The sequence below is a fragment of the Mesoplodon mirus genome, assembly GCF_964341445.2.
Source record: "Mesoplodon mirus genome assembly, contig: HAP1_SCAFFOLD_1872, whole genome shotgun sequence".
NCBI classification, from domain to species: Eukaryota; Metazoa; Chordata; class Mammalia; order Artiodactyla; family Ziphiidae; genus Mesoplodon; species Mesoplodon mirus.
Window position 1 is genome coordinate 32746 of NW_028294459.1, and position 9185 is coordinate 41930.

Below are 9185 nucleotides of genomic sequence, written 5' to 3' on the forward strand. Positions count from 1 at the left end.
TTTTTCCATCATCATTTTACAGCTGGGAAATTGAAGTCCCAGAAAGGTTAGGAGCCTGCCCAAGGTCACAGAGCTTGCAGAGCTGGGATTAGGACACAGGTCTCTGATTCTAGAACTTGTGTCTTCTTAATCATCATGGCTCCCTTCTGCTGCCCTTTATGTGTTCATGTTTTTCAGTTTATAGCAAAAAGCAAATGTTAGGCAAGCTCATGGCATAATGTTGTACATTAGCTTGTTGAATCTTTTCTGCAGAATATAACATGTGATGTGAAAAGGAGGGCCCAGAGATTGTCCGGGCCAGCATCAGTGCAATGTTATATCATGCTGTACATGATGGGAAGCCACCTTTCTATTCAAACATTGGATCACTGGTATGGCCAGGCACCAACCAGTCCATACAGGTGTTAGCCCATCAGGGAGGACCTGGCCTCGAACCAATGATGTATACAGTGGTGCCAGGGCACACGGCTCGTGTCTGTCCTCATGCCCACCCTCCCCACGTGTCAGTCAATGCAGATACAAAGTTTCTTTGGTTACCGTTTGGATCTCTACTCTTGAAAAAGTTGGCAAGTCAGGTTTTGCATCCAATATTTTCCGAACATTTTTTTCCATCCCGAGGGTCTTTAAGTCTAGAAATGATTCATCCATGTGGTCCTTGTGATCTATAAAAGAAATAATTTACACTCAAAAGAAAGGCTCAGGAAGAAGTTACTGCATGTAAAAGTCACAGCTGCTATTTACTGGACACTTACCACAGGCCAGTACTAATTAGCTCACCATCCTCCCTTGGCAGGTGAGGCATCGAGGCCCAGAGAGGTGAAATGACTTGTCCAAGGCCACACAGCTCATATGAGGCTGCAGCCTCCCAGGGCGGGGGCACTGAGGGGGAGCCTTCGGCCACAGGTGTGAGGATGGACTTGAACCCAGGCTTCTGTGTCCTAGCCCAGGGCTCCACCCAGCAGCAAGCTTGGTTTCTTGAAAGCCCTATTCCCTCTAAACAGGGTATTTATCCTGGGAAGTTCCCCAAGGTTGGTCCTTGCACAGCATGCGTCTATGAAAAAGTTTCCACTGGGCCACAGTGAAATAAGAAAAAGAAGGACAAGGTTCTGAGTTTTTCATGAAATCCTGTTTATTTAATATCAAGGCCTGCTCTTGACTCTGAGCTCATGCCTACCCATCTATTTTTTTTCCTGCCCATCTTTTTTTTATAACTATGTTCTTTTAGTTATGAAATGATGGGGATAGAAGATGGTGGTCCTGGCAAATTGGTTAGTCCCTAAAGTGAACCCTCAAGTCTGGGGCCCATGGTTCTCAGCACAGAGGGATGACTAGGCAGGAGGAAACTTACTTGACAAGCTGGCCTTCTCAAGTTCTTTAATTCGCGCACGAAGCTCAGATAAGGCCTTTTTCTGACACTGAATGACTTCCTCATGTCGGGACCCTTTGCACTTGGCTCCTAGATCACTGAAGGACTGCTCCTGTGGCCAGAATGGTGAGGACAGCAGCTTTATCAGTGATCACAATCTCACTCTCTTGTATTTGAAGAAACATGAACAAATCATGGATTAGCAGAAACCCTGTCACTTACTTAGTACCTTGGAAAATATCATTACAGGGCTTCAGCAGAGAAGGAATTTAAAAATTTCATTTCGAATACAAAGTCACATCTAGGAAGATTTCCAACTTTCCTACCTACTTAGCATCATTATAAATAAGAGATCCCCCCTATGTTCCCTCCCCATGTTTTATTTCTTTTTTTCTTCTAATGTTCTTCTAAGCTTGGGTTTCCACTTGTTGTCATTCTGGTCTCATCTCTGAACAATCACATCAAATTTGCTCCTGGAGGGGCTTTTTTTTTTTGCCTGCACCATGCGGCATGCGGGATCTTAGTTCCCTGACCGGGGATCGAAACCGCGCCCCTGCAGCGGAAGCACAGAGTCTTAATAACTGGAACACCAGGGAAGTCCCTGGAGGGGCTTTTATTTATTTATTTTTTTTCTGCGTTACGTGGGCCTCTCACTCTTGTGGCCTCTCCGGTTGCGGAGCACAGGCTCCGGACACGCAGGCTCAGTGGCCATGGCTCACGGGCCCAGCTGCTCCGCGGCATGTGGGATCCTCCCGGACCGAGGCATGAACCGGTGTCCCCTGCATCGGCAGGCAGACTCTCAACGCACTGCGCCACCAGGGAAGCCCCAGGTGGTTCTTATCGGCCAACTTGGGGAAAACCTTCTTCTAAGACTTTGTGGCTGAAAATGTAGTCTGCAGAGCTGTGCTATCGGTACCAGCTGGGAGCTGTTCAGAAATGCAGAATCCCAGGCTCCCCCCACCCGAGACCTGCTGAGTCACAATCTGCATTTCAACAACATCCCCATATGATCCGTGGACACCTTTGAGTTGAGAGGTGCCACTGTAAAGTATCCTCTAATTGGCTGGTTTCTGGAAAAGTAAGTAGCCGTTTTGGCCATGTGTTTCCCCTGATATGCATGAAGAGAAAGACTGAAATACTATTGGTTGGTCTTGCACACACTTAGACACAAACCAGGAGCCGCAGTAACGACTGGGATTTGTATCAATAAAATCAGCTGCGGTATATAAACAAAGTACCATTTCTAGACATTTCAATAACCTTGCCTCTTCAAGTTGATCTTCAAGTTGATCTCTGAGTTTTAGGATTCAAGCTTCATGTTAATTCCTCCTACATCATTCACCCTCTTTAATTAATTTAGTTCCCAACAAGGAGTTGCTGAGATTCCTCCATCTAAGTACATGCCCTCTGTTTCTCATAGGAAAGCCCATTTCATCAGTTTCCAGTAGTAAAGAGAAGGACGGGGACCACCTTACCGATTTCTCTGCCATTAGCCGCTTGACTCTGGCTTTCAGCTTCTCCTCTTGCTGCGGTCTTTCCTCGGTCAGCTTCTCCTTCTCTGCCAGATGCTGCTGTAACTCTTCTTGCAGCAAATACTGCTGAGTTTCCCGAGAACTGTTGATCTTCATCTGAAATGAGGGGAAGGGGAACTGCAGCTGATGGGGGACAGGACTAACGCAGGAGTCATTTCCACTACCTTTGGGGGCGGGACAAAGGTTCACGAAACTTTCTTCAAAACACAGAAAAATGATGCTTAGCTTAGTAACTAATAGCGAAGTAGTAGAGCATCGTGGTTAAAAGCTCAGACTCTAGATCTAGATAGAATCTCAGCTCTAGTTCTTTCTAGACACTTCTTCGTATAGAAAATAAGTGGGTGAACTAAGGCAGGCCGTCTTCCTCCTCATTCATCCCTGCCGGCCGCTTGGGTGCGGGATTCCGTGGAGAGCACGGGCCCGTGAAGGGGCTCTGCAGCACGCCTACCTGACCTACTGCCCTTTCCAAATTGGCTTTAATGAGGTTTGCTCTGTTCCTCATTTCTTTCAGCTGAAGCAATTTCCTTCTGGAATCCTGCCGAAGCTTCTCTTCAACCTGAAAGGATGATGAAACCGAGGGCTTGCTGCTAATGTGATCATCATGCCCTCTGGGGAAACTCTTCTGGGGGGGCTAATGGCAGTGGGGGAGTCCCTGAGGGGTAGGGACAGCTGCAGCCCAGCAGCAGGGGTCACAGGCATGCACAGGGTGGAGGCAAACTCACAGGGAGTTGCCCCCTAGGGGAAAGGGCCGAGCTCTGCACCCGGGGCTCAACTATGTTCTACCGCACACTCCCATCCCGGCTCGGTCCCTAACCAGCCGTACGACACTCGGAAAGTTACTTCACTGCTCCGTGACTCAGTGTCCTCATCCGTCAAATGGGGATGATGATACTAGTATCACTGCATAGAGTTATTGTGGGGATTCGATGTTTGGAATAGTGCTTAAGGGCTCTGTGAGAGTGTTAAGTACTGTTGTAACCTATGAAACGTGGACGGGAATGTCCGCCGTACAGTCTCGTTCTAATAACTCGTGATGGGTACTTGGAAATGTTATGATTGGGTTTATTATCATAACTGTTTGTCGTTACCACTTTGAGCACACTCACTGGTGGTAACCTCTCTGGAGGCTTGCCAAAGCAATGTCTATTAAGAATTGCAGCCTGCCAAGGAAGGCCTTTAAAGTGGAGAAGCTTGCCTACTTTTCCCCCCTTGCTTGGGTAACAGTCAACACACGGTAAGCTTGGGCGTGCTCCACGCTACCCTTGGCTGGCCAGTGTAGGCCTCGCAGCTGCTCAGTTCTTGGATGCACCTGCTGAGCCCTGGGCCCTGGCACTAACAGGAAATGAGGCAAACTCTCGTAAATAAATGGAAAGTTTTTGTGCTGAAACAAATTCACAGGCTGTTTTTTTAGGGATCTGAAGAGGGGGATCACAGGGATGTAATAAAAGACCCAGAAAAGCCCTTAAGAGCTTTCTTCTGAGTAGTGTGGTCCAGTGGAAGAGCCTCTACCCAGCTCCGTTACCTTGGAAAAGTCATCTAAGCTCTCTGGGCCTTAGTTTTCTCCCAGGTCTAAACATGCTCTGACTTCTATGTCAGCAGCCTTTTTCATATGCTGCAAAAGCCAAGTCCAGCCTTGGACTCTGCCCTTATCTGTGTTCTGCATGAACAGCCCCCGTTCCTGTCCCCAAGCCTCAGAGTCACCTTCAACTGCCGCCCTGCTCCCTCTCTCACACTCGGGGGTCTCATGCCTGTCCTCCAACCCCTCTCACATGCAAGCTGGACTGTGACAACTGGCCTCCTCGCCTCGAGTTTAGTTTCTTTCAGTGCAATCTTAACGGTACTGTGAGAGTTACCCAGCTGTAAGGCAGCTCTGTCCAACAGAACTTTCTGCAATGATACAGGTACTCTGAGCGAGGCTGTGTTGTCTAATATGGCAGCCACCAGGCACATCTGGGGATCGAGCACTCGAAATGGGGATGGTGTGACGGAGGAACTGAACTAAAAATTTTAGTTAATTTTCATTAATTTCAGTGTAAACAGTAGCATGTGGCTGTTTGCTACGCCAGGGTCACTGAAGTCAGACGAACCTGGAGTCAGACAAAACCGACTGTGCCATTGGGCTAGTTACTTTACTAGTAACTAGTAGCCTTGACTTTCTCATCTGTAAAATGGAGAGGATGATTTCTAGATCACAGCGCTGTTGTGAAGATGAAGAGATGAAATGTTCAAGGGAACGCCTAGTACGTGAGAAATTGTAACTACCATTTGCACCCTGATTACTGTCCACGAATGTCATTGCATCAGTCACTTGTTCAGAAGCCTTAGTAGCTCCCCACTGCCTGTGTGGTACAGAGCTCAAGCACCTGAACTAAGGCAAAACACCAAGCCAGGGATTCAAGAAGCCCCTACGAACTCAACGAGGTAAATAAAACTGAATCCACACCTAGATAAACCATAATAAAACTGCGGGAAATCAAGGGAAAAGACAATCTTAAAAGCAACCGGAGAAAAAGACAGATTATGCAAAGGTACAACAGTTAGGCTTACAGATGACTTCTAAATAGAAATAATAGGAGCCACAAGACAATAGTGACATATCTAATGCTGTATCTAATGTGCTGAAAGAAAAGAATTGCCATTGTAGAATTCAATACGCAGTCAAATGTGTTTTAAGAGTGAAGGTTAAATATACATCTCCAGACAGACACACAGGCACATTTGAGAATTTGTCATCAGCAGAGCCACAATGAGGGAAAACATTAAAGGGTATTCTTCAGACACAAGAAAAATGAACCCAGGTGGGTGATCAGAGATGCAGAAAAGACAAGCAACAGTAAGGGTAATGTGTGGATATGATACTGACTATATAAAAACACTAATAATGTCTTGTGGGGTTTTAAGTATCAAGAGGAGTTTAGAAAATTACAGCAATGGCTTATAAATCTGGAGGGGGTAAGTGAAGTTAAGGTGTTTGAAACTCATTGCACTGTCAAGGAGAAGGGCATAATTATCAACTACTATTGCCTCTTGGTAAGTTAAGAATGCAGGGCTTCCCTGGTGGTGCAGTGGTTGAGAGTCCGCCTGCCGATGTAGGGGACATGGGTTCGTGTTCCGGTCCGGATGGATCCCACATGCCACGGAGCGGCTGGGCCCGTGAGCCATGGCCGCTGAGCCTGTGCATCCGGAGCCTGTGCTCCACTACGGGAGAGGCCACAACAGTGAGAGGCCCGCGTACCGCAAAAAAAAAAAAAAAAAAAAAAAAAAGAATGCATATTGTAGTCTTCAGGATGACTACTAAGAGAATAGTAGAAGAGTGAAAAACTTAATTAATGTGTGATTTTGGTGAGTCAAGGATGAATGCTATTGTCTTACTATTACTAAGAGAATAGTAAAAAAGTGAAATATTTCCAAGCTAATAGAGGGGGAAAGTGGAATAAGAGAAAACCATCCACTCAGAAGGAGGCAAGAAAGGAGAGAAAAAGGAACATACCACAGATGGTACATCTGGTATTGAGCAAGAAGGTAGATTTAAACCCCAGTACACGAGTAATTACATAATATAAATGGACTAAAAGTCAAAGATTGTCAAACTGGATTTTGTAAAAATGATACGCTATCTGAAGGCATATGTCTAAACCTTAAGACAAAAATTGACAGAGAACATATGAAAAAGATATGGTATGAAAACTCTAACCAACAGAAAGCCAGTGGTGAAGCTAAATGACAAAGGAGATGTTAAGGGAGAAACACTACTAGAGATGAAAAGGGATATTTCATGATGATCTAAAGTTTTGCTCTACAGGAAGTATTAGGATTCTAAATTTATATGCACCTAGTAACACAGCCTCAAAATATATAAAGCAAAAATCGTTCATATTAAAAGAAGAAACACACAAATGACAAACATGTTGAGATTTTTAAAAACATTCTCAATGATGGAACAAAAAGACAAAAAAAAATCAATATGAGAATTTAAGTTGGATCAACATCATTGGCAAACTTGATTTAATGGATCAATTCTTTCTTAGATAATTTCACAATTAAGATCTGAAGGCAGTCTAGGGTTGTGGTTACACACAGGAGCTTTGGAGTCAGGCAGACCTGGATTCAAGTTCTGCCACAACTACTTTATGCAAGTGAACTTGGATAACTTCCTTCACCTCTGTGAGCCCCAGTTTTCCCGACTGTAAAGTGGGGTTAATACCAGTATAGACCGCATGGGGTCATTGTGAGGATGAACAGAGATGATGCAGGTGGAGTGCTGGCCCCAGAGTGGTTCCCAGGCCGACCTGTCCCTGCCATACCTTGCTCTTTTCCCACAGCGTCATAGAGATCAGGCTCTGCTCGGTACTGCTCATTTTCAGCTCCACCCTGAGCTTCCTCATTTCTTTTTCCATGTCATGGATTTGCTGAAAGAGTTCCAACAACAGGGAAGTCAACTTCACAACTCATTTCATCCGGTTCATTAAGGCAGAAACCTAGTCTGGGATTCGCTTAACTCCTTCCCTTGGGGGACAATTCCACGTATTTGAGGCAAAGTAGACTTTCTTTCAACGGATGCAATGAAAGGGCTGGGTGAGGGAAAATTTGAGTTTCTTTTGAAGATCAGCATGGATCCTGGATTAAACAGTACAAGATACCTATCCACTCATTAGAGTCTCTTTCCTTGGGGCACATTTTTGAGTTCAATCTAAATAAGGGCTGTTTGGAAGACACAATGGGCACAGTTTGGAAGAAAAGAACAATGACATTTTTCTTTTTTCTCATTTGAGGCAGAGAAGTGTGCTCCTGACAGAGAGAAGAACACATGTCTCCTGCTCCCGTCCCAGGCACCGTCCTTCCCAACGGATGGAAAACGTATGCCTGGTGATGTGCACGAGGGTTCGGGCCGGTACAGGGGGTGAACATTTACATTGAGTGGTCATCTTTTCATTGTATTCATTTTTATGTTCACCTTCCATACAAGGCCAGTGATACATTTGCTTTTTATTTTGGTTTTATGAATTGTTGTAAAATTGAATGTATTTAAGCAAAAATACTTCAAGAAGAGTTGTGTTAATAACAGTGCTCAGGGCCGTGATAAAACTTGTGACAGTGGATCATGAAAGTCTGGGCATCACAAGTCCAGGGGTAGGGACCACGGTGAATTTCTAGCAGCATACGGTGGCCACCTCCCATCCCTTTCCCCAGGGGAAACCTGATGAGGGGCCTTGAGCCAACTGCCCAGAAAATCTGGGGAGAGTGTGTTTTCCATGGTCTTTTCACCCATCTCTTTGAGGCCAGCAAATCAAAGAATTAGGAGACTACATTAACAGACAAACACCCAGAAAGCCCCAGAGCTTGTGCTAGCTAATGGGCCAAGGAACCCCTCCAAAACCCTCAAGGCCACAATCTAGGCTTTCAGTGGACACCTAGGGGTCAGGAGGTTCAACGCACGGTTTTGCAGAGTTTTAACTCTTTCTCTTGGGCTTCCCACTTCTCCTTCTGGGCATCTTCCTTCTGTAACTCTTCTTTCAGCACTGAGCACTGTGGAGAAAAAGGACAAGGCCACGGGGGCTTGGCTGGGGGTCCCAAGTACCTGTGTTCATGCCCAGGAGTGTTTCCTGTTGTATAACCCAATCACACCTCTGAATTCTGAGAGGCGAGACCATTTGTGTGATGGGAGCAGGGGATCCTGCAGTCCTTCCCAGTTCACCCCTCTCCTGAGTTCTGAGGAATAGAGCATCTAAGTTCCTCTTCAAAAGCCAGCAAACTTCACTGCAGGGGAAATCCAGCTTTGTAGAGTCTGGGGACTTAGGGTGCAGGAATTGGGATGTTTTCACGCTGTGACCAGTGAGGGCGGAGGGGGCTGAGCCAGTGAGCTCAGGTCCATCTTAGGGCTTTTGTGCAGGTTGCATCTCAAAGAAACAACTGCCCCGACGGGTGTGGAGGGGTAAACGGAGCTGTCTTGCCCGAGGGCGGCTTGGCAACAGGCATTAAGGACATAAGGATGGATGTGCCTTCTTTTGACCCAGCAATTCCCACTTTAGGAATGTACCTTAAGGACAATGACTGGAGAAACAAGTAAATCTGTAGTTTCAAGGATGCTTTTCACAGAATTGTCAGTAACAGTGGAAGAAAAAAAAAAAAGAGGAAACAACCCAAGTGTTGTTTATAACAGCAGACCACTTTATAACACTGGATACATCCAGGAGAAAGTATGTAGCTTTTAAGACGAATGATAAGAGCGTTGATTTATTAGCACGGGAAAATAGTAAGCATTTAAAAATTTTAAAAATGTGCATAGT